Below are 11,187 nucleotides of genomic sequence, written 5' to 3'. Positions count from 1 at the left end.
ACGATGACCTATAGTTGTTAACATCTATGTCATTTGGTCTCTGGTAGAGTTGTCTCATTGGCAATCATATACCCCATCATCTTTTTTTTATATCATTATAGATACCAGAATTAAAATTGTGTACGCCAAACGCGCGTTTCGTCTACAAAAGTCTCATCAGTGACGCTCGAATCAAAAAAGGTTAAAAAGGTCGAATAAAGTACGAAGTTGAAGAGCATTGAGGTCCCAAAATTCCGAAAGGTTAAGGTAATCTATTCCTGGGTAGAATATACTTAGTATTTCTGTAATTTTCAAAGTTTTGTAATCAGTTAACTTATGATTACGACAATATCAATGAGAATTCATGTCAACACAGAAGTGATGGCTACTGGGCTGGTACTTCTTGCTAATTTTCGTCCATTGGGTTTCTTAATATTTTTATGACATCTTATTCAACAACTTTAACTATCATATTGTGACTTGTCTTAAAGTTATATGATAGATTTCCCAATGCCACAATATGTCAGAACACGTAAAAGAGTCTACTTGCTATCGATTACTTGATTTAATCTTCCGACTTATGTAATCAATCAATTGGCTTTATCGGAAGATCTTTTTTACTCTTATTTTAGTATTCGAATATTTAAATGGTATTCGACTATCTACTTGCTATATTTTTTTTATACATTCAGAGTTTTCTTGTGTATGTTCTATATTGAAATTAACGGAGAACACAAATAGTATGTTGGTTTTTGGCGGAAATTCGTATTGCTGAATAAATTTACTTTAAAAATTATTGTTACGAGTCGTCCTCTCCTGCTTGTGCATAATCCTGTCTTGTTGGAGTGTGACTTGCATTCTTAGTGTAGTTTCAATTTTGATTGTTTGGATTGTTACTTTGAGCAAGTAAATCCATATCTTTGACCCATTATTTACTACAATCTGATATTACGTTTAGCCTTATTTTCAATACAAAGGTAATGTAACGATTCATGTTTATTGAATCAAAGCATTATACACAAGGCAAAGTGTGCATGCATTTATTCATATTGAAATCTAATTTGTCTGTACAAATAAGTGACTGTTTGAAATCCATCGCAGTGTAAATTCTCCTGCGTGAAGCAGTGGTAAATGTCTATCGTTTGAACTTATTTCATATTTCCCTTTGATGCATTCATCGTTTGCTCTCTGTCCATTATATAGAATACTGATAGTTCTGTTTCTAGTAAAACTATTGGCTTTTATTGCAACTGTACTATTCCCTGCACAAAATCCTCTGAAAACGAAATTTCCATAATAGCTGTCATTGCCGGTTCCTTTGATTTCTCCGTTATCTGGTTGTGAAAGAATGTCAACATACAATTCACTGTTCCCTTCATATAAATCTCGATGACCTCTCCATTGGCCTGCTTTAGCACCAACATATTTCTGCAATTAATCAAAATTTTTTAAAAAGTTTTTTTTCTAATCTATATATATATAGGCAAACAGGGACTTCTTTTAAAAAAAAATCTTCTGACTGACGAGGAGGCGAAACTAACAGTCAAAATCATGAGGAAAAGAAGGGAAAACATTTTCTGGTAAAATGTCTCAATTGTTTATTGATCTAAAACTATTATTTTCAAGTTTACTCCGCATTTTCGAGTAGGTTCATAGAACAATTATACAAAATGGATGAGCTAATACGTTTTTTTTTCCCTATTGGACCGGGCCGAAAAGCTGTATTAAAATTAACAGGGCGATTTCATTAGTATTGCACAAGCTTATTTACCAGTATTAGGGCTGATTTCAGGGGCTGATCCAACCATTTATAAAAGGGGGGGGGTTACAACTATATGTCCCCATTCAAATGCATTGATCGTCAAAAAAAGGGGGGTTCCAACCCCCGGAACCTACCCCGCCCCCCCCTGGATCCGCCACTGGATTGGATGATATCATTTAATAATAGTATTGTATGTACTATCAAACTTTATCTGTATGTTTGTTTGAATTTTTAAGTGAGTTGTGTTTTTATGTCTGTAATATACCGGTATGTTTACACAGTTTTGGGCTCTGGGTCCAAATTGTTGTCACGTTAACCAATTATGCCTGTTTGGTTTGCTCACCCAATTTTGTTAATATAACGGAACTAAAAACAAATGTCACACAAGTGGGAGATTTAGCTAGCTGTGAAACAAGGTTAAGCATACCATTTTCTTGAGAAAATGCCTGTACCAAGTCAAAAATATGACAGTTGTTTTCCATTCGTTCCGTTGGTTGATATAGTCGAGCGTTTGATTTTATGTTTTTATGGACCTTCCCCTTTTTCGAGTACGTTTTTTTTGTTAATATTTCTTTGGTCAAGTGCAAATTTTCGTTTTTAAGAATCAATTTTTTTTTAATCTGCTTGGGAAAAGGAGACAGTCATGTTTGTATTTGCACATTCTGATTACTTTTGGGCGTTTTGCATTTTCAGTAACAAACAATTTAGGAAGAGAGAAAGAAGATACCAAGGAGGAAATACAAAAAACAAAACTCCTATAAAAAACAGACAACACCACGACCCTCACTACGTAGGTTAACACAGGTGCACCGGAAGAAGCACCGTCTCTCAAGAACATATCCATATAATAAATAAGGAGATGTGGTATGATTGCCAATGAGACAACTATCCACCAAAATTCAAATGAAGTTGATGTAAGCCATGGTCATCTGTGACACTCTTTATTCTTCTTAGGGAGCTCCCGAATGAAGTTTTCCTCCTAAGAATAAAGGAAAAGGTCTGAAAGCAGAAGGGCACAGTTGATTCCTATACGAATCCCGGTAGTCCGTCGAAAAACATGTCCTCTGAACGTGAAGAATAAGTGTGAATAAAAAAACTCCACCATCTTCATGATTAAAGTTTAATTGTAAGTTTTGTTTGAACATTGATTTTTATTTTACATATATGATATTTGTATCTGTGTAAGTTAGCAATTCGGATCCATGAAACAAAGCTGGATAATTTTTTTTGGTTTGGCTCTAAGTGTAGAATGTGGTATACTTGTGTGAAGAGAAGCTATTTTTAGATTGCACATATCTATTCATTGGTTCACACCGTTCCTAGAGTATATAATTTTAGTATAACTCTTTAGCCCAGTTTTAATGAAAATAGAAGTTAATAATTTGGAAAGAGCTTTCCTTTAGCACTAAGAAGAAATGTCTCTTTCATTACACAGTCTGTCTTAATTGAGTACAGTTGTATGCAAGGTCTCGTTTACAGAACAAAAATCGGATTTTAAAAATCTGTATTTTTAAGATAAAATTGAGAATGGAAACGGGAAATGTGTCAAAGAGACAACAACCCGACTAAAGAGCAGAAAACAGTCCAAGGCCACCAATAGGTCTTCAACACAGCGAGAAAATCCCGCACCCGGAGGCGGGCTTCAGCTGGCCCCTAAACAAAAATGTGTGTTATTTCAGCGAAAATGACCGTCACACTAAACTCCGAAACATATAAATGCACCAAAATAAAAAAAAAACATACAAGATTAACAAAGGCCAAAGGTTCCTGACTTGCGACAGGCGCATAAATGCCGCGGGGTTAAACATGTTTTGTGAGATCTCAACTCTCCCCTATATTAAAAAAACGTGATAACGCTTAGAAAATTAATTTCGTAATGTGTTTTCAATAGGTCAGATCAGACGTTATAGGTTATCAGGCAAAATATGTTTCTCAGTGCCACTCGTAAGTCCAAGGTTGCTACAGAAGAATCTTTGGAAAGGAACAATAATCCTATTGTTATCGAAAAAGTAAGATAACAAAAATACCGATCTCCAAGGAAACTTCAAAAACGGAAAGTCCCTTAACAAATGGCAAAATCAAAAGCTCAAAAACATCAAACGAATGTTAATAAGTTCTTCTAAACTTTATTGCTGAGTAAAGGAAATTTTCTGTTTGGCAAGATTTACTGCCCCGAACGAGCTAGTATCATTGCAGTGTCTATTAAAAGTAACAGCAACTGCAAACATTGGCTTGTTATGACTAGTGTACTAAGACAATTTAAATATTAACACATAGACGATTGATAACACCAGTTCCATTTCAATCTGACTCACCTTTTCTTTCTCTTTTGAATTTTCTAAGATGCTGTCCATGTTTAAGAAATGTATTCCTGAAAATGAACAGAAACACTATAGAAAGTGCTAGATAGCTCATATTTTGTTTTGCTGAACTCGCTTGTTTTACCAACTATGGTCTAATTCAATAACACAAGAAACTCCTGCTTACAACTTCTTATTTTGTAATACTGATAGACATATGTATTTTTAAATGTTACAAATGAATCTGAAACATAGCGACGTTGGCCAACTACACCAGCTGGCAGTGTACAGTTGTGGAGTAATGAAATGTTTTAACATTACACAAGATAATTCCCATAACAATGCTTCCTTATCTTAACAAAACGAGAAATATTAACAAAACTATATAAGGTGTTGTAATGTGAAAACATCCATAAAACAAGAAGTATAAACATTCCCAATGAAGAAAGACATATAGAAACTTACGTCATAATGAAATTGGTACTGAGTATCATTATCTTTTTGAGTGTCAGTTTCCGAGAGTCGTAGATATATGAAATAAACATACTCCGATTACTATACTCGACAACATTTTTCTAGAATTTATAGGTTAATAACTCTATGTATTAATAGAAACAGGTTTAGAAAATATATCAATGTGATCAAAATTGGTTAAAAAAACCTTGTTCATTTCATTGTAATAGCAGTGACGTTGGCAAACTAAATACAAGAGATTTGAACATCAATGATTGATAGCTTACCCTGCACAATAACAACTAAAGGTTCTGGTTGGTAGTTGGAATTGTGTGACGAAGTCTTAGGAGGTAAGGTAGTCAGGCAGATATAAGGTAGCCTATATACCCCCCTTGCGGAATATGGTATAATTATGGGCCCAAATTTAGTATACTTTTATGTAGTTCCGGCAAATTTTGTTTATATTGATATGCCGTGTCAGCACAAATTACAGCGCATTCCAAATTTTCCTTTATTCAAAAATAAACGCTTAATTAACTATGGAGAACAGGTTCGACAGATCTTCGGGTTAACAACACATAAACCAACATATATTTTGTTCAGCAATTCGACAGGTCAACAAGTCAGCGGGTCAAAAGACACAAATTAAATAGTCTACATTTTAACTAGTTTTTTATCCTTATTATGGAATACTGTCTCGCATACATTATTGTTTACATAGTGTGCTAGTGACCTAATACGATAAATATGGGGTCAGTAAATTCCATGACCCCATATATATCGTATTAGGTCACTAGCACACTGTGTAACGCATTTATCTTACTGACTACCTTAAATTGTGGTATTTAGACTAGTGGTCTATCAAAGTGATTAAGTCTTCAATACTTAGTATCAAGAACCTACTTCCATTGGTCTATTCAAAAACAAATGCCAAAAATAACAACGTGCACTACAAAAGTCAAAAAGTCTGAAAAGACCAGTTTTTGTCTGAATTTGCATGAATTTTTACTCGACATTCTTAATTTGTCTGAATAATTTTTAAAAATTCTTGACATAGTATGAATTTGTCTAATAAGGTTCTTGATTTTTCTTGACAAGTGTCTTGACAGTATGAACATTGTCTTAAAATTTCTCGACACTTCCTGTATCATCTGATAAGAGTCTGGATTAGTCTCGACCAATTCTTGACTGTCTTAAATTTGTCTCGATCTGTCTTGACATATTCTTGACATTCTTAATAATGTCTGAATATGTCTCGACATATTCTTGACATATTAAATAATGTCCGAATATGTCTCGACACATTCTTGACAGTCTTAAATATGTCTTGACACTATCTCAACAGTATAAATTTCGCCTGAAATGTAAACAGACTTATTCTGCACTGTTTATGACATTCTATTGCTATTATATACTCCTTTTTATTATGGCTAAAGTAAACTTTGAAGAATCAAGGATTAATTTGGTATAGTAAGATACCTTTTTGGTGCAACTAAGTTGGAATACCCTGAATAATCCCCCATGTAGTTTAATTTTGATTTATTTTTATTAAACATTTAAGTAATTGTTTTCACTTGGAATATAAGTCGAAGGTATTGACAAACAGCATTTAGATTTTTGCCGTTAGCAAAACTGCCAGTCAAATTTGCTTTACTAAAATAGGTGTCTTGTATCTCTTTTGGACCCCACAATTCATCTTTTGGGTTTGTGTGGCTAAAAAAAGAGGGGGGGGGGGGGGGGGGGGGCTTTCGTTTAGGTCAAAGAATTTGTTCCCATCTTGATTCAAAAACCTTATTCATTTTTTAGAACAACCCAAAAACATTTTTTTTTAAATTTGAGTGTTGAATTTTATAATTTTTTATCAAAAATAAATATTTGTGATAACTCCTTCCTGAAAAGAAAAAAATGTTTAGATCTATATTATGCATGTCTGTTTGAGAACCATTTCATAAGACCGATGATTTCTATAGAAATCATTGATGGGACCCATTATAAATACATCTTTTTTTATTATTCCTGGAGTAGATAATAATTTTCTTTTAATCTTTGGGAATTATTCAATTTGTTTTTATGTTAAAATAATTAACTTCATAATTTTGATGAAGAAAATCCATTTCAATTCAATTTTTTTTCATCAAAATGATGATTTTCATTTTCATCTATCAACAAACTTTTTAAATTGTAGTGGCATGGTCGGTCAACTGATAAGTTGTATGGCTGATTACAGGTAAAGCAATAACTTCTATTTGACAGTTGCGTGTACTCTGGGGTGTGGAATACCTTAATTTTATGGGGAACATCCTGTCCATGTGTAATACTTAATATATTCCAACAGATGACATTACACAAATTTTTCTTCTGTTAAATGAATGATTTGTATATCATCATAATTTGCTATTTATATAAACCACATTTTGGTATAATAATTATTTACCATATCAACATTGAATATTATGAATGTAGAATGAAATATGTCTACAGTATGATTGGTTTGAATCATTTAATTTATAAGATTTAGGAATCAAAATTTGTAATTATTTAAAAACCCACACTGAAATTGTTTTATACTTTAGATTTCATAGCCATATTTGCATTTGTAAAAATATTTATATACCCAAATTTTCAATTATTTTACATGCCCAACTTTTATTTTTGTTGTAAAGAAGTGTAACTTGAAACAACAGTATATCATATAAAGAGAAATAAAGATATTAAAGTTATATCATGAATATTGGTCATGATTTGTAAAACTCAGAACTGTCAAGTAAATTTAAGACACGATTCAAAATGTTCAGACTGATATGTCAAGCCATACTGAGAAAAAATAAGAATGTCGAGAATATGTCGAGAAATTTCAAGACAGTATTCAAATGTCAAGAATTTGTCAAGAAATTTTAAGACCATATTCAGAATGTCGAGAATATGTCGAGTAAATTTCATACAAATTTAATATAAATGAGAATTTGTCAAGAAAAATTAAGACACAAGTCATACTTTTGGAGAATGTCGAGTAAAAGTTCATGCAAATTAAGACAAAAACTGGTCTTTTCAGACTTTTAGACTTTTGTAGTGGTGTTAGCTTTAAATGTGTTTTATGAATTTATTTTGATCGTTCATCATCAATTTCTTCGTCTGTTGAAACCTTTCAGATTTTCCCTCAACACCGTGTTGTTTTTATAAAGGGACGTAACAACCGTGTATTGAAATAAGCCCCGCCTACTAACCCCAATTGAAATATGCACGGTCTCCACGCGGTTGTTTTAACCAATCATATTCCTAGAAATGTATAGGAGGTAAGATAATGAGCCATATACGTGTATTATTGATCGTTCGCAAACCCATTGGAAACCACTTCTGTATATTTTGAATCTTTTCCGGGAGAAACTTATAGAAAAATATAATAAAGGATATTTCTTCTTCATTGTGTTGACCAATAAGCAGAAAAATGGATTTTTGAATCAATGACTGACTCATCTGATGTGACGCATTTTGTCAGGCTCACACTTTTGAAAGCCGATTTTCCAAATTCGCAAATTCGCAAATAATAATATGAATCAAACGAGATTAAATGAGAAATTTAAATAAACCGGACAAAAATTAAACCAAATAGACATCTAGAGGTATATTATTTACTGTACGAATACTATTTATGTTTATGTTCAATGTATCTAAATATAAATCTCAATGAAGTGCCTTAGTAAGACACACGGGAACATTGTCAGACATTGAAATAGATTGCCATAAAGATAAAGGTAATGAAGAGTAATGCATAATTTTTCATGTCGAAAGTTAAAGTGAAATAATAGCTTACTTTTATATATTTATATTTTTTAATCTTAACTGCTAAGAATAGATAGATCATATTCATTTGTTGAATACTATATCTGGAGCTCCATGTGTCTTTGGGGGTATTTGTATTGGGTTGCTGTCTCATTGATCATATATCACAAACTTACTTCTGTTCATACACAAATACCCTTTGTAAAAAATATTTCTGGTGTATTTGTACAATTTCTGTTATAAGATCTAGATAAATTAAAAAAGTCGAGGCATATTTAGTTATCCTCCAAATTTAAGCTTTTTTTTTATATTATTTACCTGGTTATAGAACACACTGTTGATTCTGTTTTTAATTATCCTTATGTGTACAGTTTAGGATGATATGAAAACCATTTATTTACATTTAAAATCAAACAATAAGAACTGTCTTGTATATTTAAATCATAAATTGTCAGGTTAATTAAAATCTTAATAATGCATAAATGTATTGTAATTCTTTGTGAGTACATTCTATGATACCTCTATGATAGATATCCAACTATTAAAGTACGTTTTATGTGATCAGATTGATATTGTATTTCAGTCATGTTAATTATGACTCTTTATTACTTGGTGGTAGTGGAGCGAATAATAGTTACATTAAAAAACCCTTAACAATGAAATTTCACCGCTTTATTCAGAAATATTGGACTGGATAAAATCGGCTGTATGTCAACTGAAATAAATTATATACCTGACCGGATTGTTGATACGATGCCTCAAATTATTAATGTACTATGTGAAAAATTAAAGAAGTTAATAAAAATATCGTACACATATCGTGATTAAATGTTCAGATATCTTAAGTTCAAGTACAAATATCGTAAGTTCATGTTATAACATCGTAGATCTACGTCCCGATGCAAATATCGTTAGTCAATGTACAAGCATCATACATAAAGTTCAGGTAAAATTATAGTAAGTGTTTGTTCAAATGAAACAAATTGAGGTATAAAAAGACAACTTTTGAAGTGAAATTAGTTAGAATTACAAAACCCAATAACCCATACACGTCCATAGAATGAACATCTCCTTCCATAAATACATCATCCGTCATGCATGGCCATAGAATAATTTTCTCCTTTTATCTATACATCACCCATCATGCATGGTCATGTAATAAGCTTCTCCTTCTATCCATACATCATCTGCATGCATGTCCATAGAATAATCTTCTCCTTTTATCTATGCATCACCCATGATAGCCCAGTTTTCATGCAAGTTTACTCTCATACTTTCGGAGATAATGTCAGACGGACGTATTTATACTTATTGCACAACCAAAGCAACAGTCCTCACGTCCAGATACAAAAGATCATATTTGGACCCCCAAAAGAGTTGTTGTAAGTGTTCTGAACGTGTAGAGGGCGTGGCAGTGTACACGGCACATCAGATTTCTAGTCTCCTTTTAAATCGGGCGTGACTTCCTTCTTTAACATCCTGCTCACTAAGACAGCCAGTTATCACAACAAAATTTCAACGCTGGTCACCTACGGACCCCTTAACTTTCCGAGTGTTGTAATTCGAGCACCACTTATGAGTCTCATATAGACGAAACGCTTCTGGTGTACTCAGTAGATTATAAGCCTGGTATATTTGATGAGGGTTTTTTTTTCACACAACAGTACATGATATGGATATATGTTTCGGTAATTAAAGGCCCATATAAGCCAACCAACGTGATATTTCAAAAAGATTTCTTAATGTTAAAACTTAAAATAGAAATAATTAATTGGACACTATCAAATATTTGAAATAGACTTATGATTATATTTCCCGAATAGGATTGACTTGGGATTTAAATACTCTTTGGAATTTTATTTCATTTTATTGTTCATTTATATATTCCTTTGGATAAGAAGAAGGAAAAAACTCCACAAAACAATTTCTGCTTCACGTGTAGCATCTGCATGTCGTGCTGCTCATGACAAGTAAAAAGCCTAGGATACATGCAAGTCAATTTTAGTTTTATCGTAAAAAGTAAAATCACAAAAATACTGAACTCCGAGGAAAATTCAAAAAGGAAAGTCCCTAATCAAATGGCAAAATCAAAAGCTCAAACACATTGATCAAACGAATGGATAACAACTGTCATATTCCTGACTTGGTACAGGCATTTTCTTATGTAGAAAATGGTGGATTGAACCTGGTTTTATAGCTAGCAAAACCTCTCACTTGTATGACAATCGCATCAAATTCCATTATATTGACAACGATGCGTGAACAAAACAAACAGACACAATAGGTAAAAATGTCAAAAATAGGGGTACAGCAGTCAACATTGTGTTATCATCTTAATCACTATAAAAACAAACAAATGTAACAAAGAAGCACAAAAAGGCATACATCAAATTAAACATCCTCATTAAGCTTTTTTATTATACGATTTTATTTATCTATGTAAAATCCACTCATAAAGGATTGAAAGATTTTAAGTACTGGCGTAGAATCGCGTTTGACGTCACACAGGTAGATATAAAATAATTTTGTCGTTCAAAGTATGACGGGATACATAAGTACAGAGCCACTTCAAATGGATATCACAAAAACAGACTTAACACCCGGACTTAACAGTAAAAGTAATATTAATAAAGACAAATAAAAGAATACTATAACACGTTAATAAGATGATAAACAACGTCAGTACGCAGAATCTATACTTCAAGACCATCGTGTATTATTTGTGAAGTTGATACGGAAAATTTATCACTGTGACAAGGTCTTGGTACCTTCTTATTATGAACTTTTTTAGAAAAAGGACGAGACGTTCTTTGACATACCCCTGGCGGAGGAAGCCGTGTCTGTTGTTTCTTCAATTTCTAGTTCTGGGGGATATATTAATGGAACCCAATCAGAAAAGGTCGGATTGTTAAT

General features: G+C 32.6%; 1 long non-coding RNA gene across 1 annotated transcript; it reads right to left on the bottom strand.

Annotated features, from left to right (window-relative positions):
• Window positions 1-1,005: 1,005 nt before the first annotated feature.
• LOC127737921 (uncharacterized) lies at window positions 1,006-8,689 on the bottom strand. Its single transcript, XR_007999887.1, has 3 exons — window positions 8,593-8,689; window positions 4,057-4,112; window positions 1,006-1,407 (listed from the first exon to the last, which is right to left on the bottom strand). It is a non-coding gene; the product is annotated as an uncharacterized LOC127737921 (long non-coding RNA).
• Between the last annotated feature and the right edge of the window lie 2,498 nt (window positions 8,690-11,187).

This window comes from Mytilus californianus, unplaced genomic scaffold, assembly GCF_021869535.1.
Source record: "Mytilus californianus isolate M0D057914Y unplaced genomic scaffold, xbMytCali1.0.p SCAF_4, whole genome shotgun sequence".
Classification (NCBI taxonomy): Eukaryota; Metazoa; Mollusca; class Bivalvia; order Mytilida; family Mytilidae; genus Mytilus; species Mytilus californianus.
This window is presented reverse-complemented; position numbering and strand designations above follow the sequence as displayed.